Raw genomic sequence first — 2,000 nt, 5'->3', positions numbered from 1 at the left:
AGGAGGATATGGAGGAGCAGGGGACTTGGGGTGCATGCTTTTATCGCCCGTGACTGTTTGCAGGGGGCAGGTGCTCTCCTCAAACAAGCATGCTGGGACGGACGATGAATAGCCTGTGGCGTGAGGCCAGCTTGCTGCATGAGTGCCACCACAAGAAGCTGCAGCCTAGTGAACATGGGCGAGAGCCACCGTGGACGTGGAAGGAGATTCCTGTTGACCTAAGAAGCAGCATGCTGTGTAGAAACCAAACCGCTCAGCCAAGAGCTTCTCCCTGAGAGGACAGTGCATCAAGCTGAGTGGTCCTGCAAAAAGGACTGGGGTTTTACTCAGCCCTGATAACACAGGATGACCCAATTGCACCAATGCCTTGCAGCAGGGAAGATGCCTGTGATGAGTGTGTAGCCCTGAGGTCCAGCCAAAAGGGTTTTCCTCTGTAAATTTTGGGTTCTTTCCTTGGACATGCTGGTCGTCATGTTGGGAGGGGGCAAAGAACATGTTTAGGTCAAAAATCAGATTTTTAAGATACTGTTTTTTCCAAGGATTTGGTGAGGGAAGGGTGTGGGTTTGATTTGCTGGCTGTGTTTTTGAGTTGAATATATAAAGGGATGCAAACACAGTTTGAGCTTACTTATGGCACTCTGAGAGGGGTAGCAGTGCTAAGCTCTGGATTTGGTACTGTGAGTCTCCAGGGGCAAAAGAGTTCTTCAGCTGGTTAATTAAAATGCTTATGAGGAAGCCTCTCATTTTTTGACCTGAATTAAGAAAGCTCTAAAGCTACTTCAGAAACAATAACAAAAAAGAGACAGCCTAACTGAGTTTAATCTACTAGATATAATAGGATGGTATGACCCCACGGTTTGGCTTAATTGTAGATCAATAATGAGGTCGGCCTGCCCACTTACAAAATGTCTGTATGCCCTATTATTTACATAATATTCATCTCCTTCCAACATATGGCTGTTTTCCTCTGCTTGTTCAGGGTCCAATCCTCCTTCTGCTGAGCCCTCCACTGGTTTTCACGGGAAGCACTGTTGGAAAGCACTCTTCAAAGGGTTGCACCATCCTCTGTCTTGCAGCCACAGCACACATTGCACACTGACAGGGAAAGCACACATTGCACACTGAGCAAAGCCATTAAAATGCAGTCTCCCTCCTAGACATATCACTTGCAAGGGTGGCCATTTGTGACAAAGTCCAAATGCAAAGCAAATCGTGACCCAAAGGCTTGCTGGGGAGGCTGTCCTGTGCACACAGGAGTGCAGGTAGGTTAATGGCTCTGTATAGGTTGCTTATTTAAGAAATCCCTCTGGCCAGACTGCAGCTGCCAGGTCTTCAGCCTTCTCCTAGCCACTAATTGTTAGTTACATAGCAGATCACAGTGAATCAATAGTTTTCTTGTAGTCTGGCTGGTACCAGCTGTCCCCGTACCAGCTATCCCCGTACTGTTTGAGGGAACTGTAAACTAGTGAGTAGCTGATTGTTACAGGGTGAAAAAATAATTGAGCAAAACCCTGCCCTATATGGGCTTAATTTCTCCAGGCCACAACTATTCAGCAGAAATCAGATACACTGTCTTACCTCCTTCAGGTCTTACACAAGACCTTTTTCCTACACCTGCTAGGGTTTTTATATCTTCTTCATCCATGGTATCTCATCTACCATCTGAAAGAAGCCAAGTCAGACACAGTTCAGAACCACAAAGGGGTTTACCTACCTAACTGATTTAAATGTACATGAATTAGCTGTGCTATTCACCTCATGCAACTTTAGGTGACTGCATTGCAGCCACATACGCCTGAATTAAGCACCCTGGTCTCACTTTACGGAAGGAAAAGTGCTCACGCTTAGGCTTCTAAGTTGGGTGAAGACTGTGCATTACTGCAGTTTCCCTATTCCATATCGTTCCTATTCAATGGTTGTCTTAAATATAGAAGTTGGCATTGTAGTCATATAAAGCTAAGACTATATGGGCATGATTCTCCACACAAGTGGACCAGGAC

Source organism: Cygnus atratus, chromosome 1 (assembly GCF_013377495.2).
Source record: "Cygnus atratus isolate AKBS03 ecotype Queensland, Australia chromosome 1, CAtr_DNAZoo_HiC_assembly, whole genome shotgun sequence".
Taxonomy (NCBI): Eukaryota; Metazoa; Chordata; class Aves; order Anseriformes; family Anatidae; genus Cygnus; species Cygnus atratus.
Note: the sequence above shows the minus strand (reverse complement) of the source record.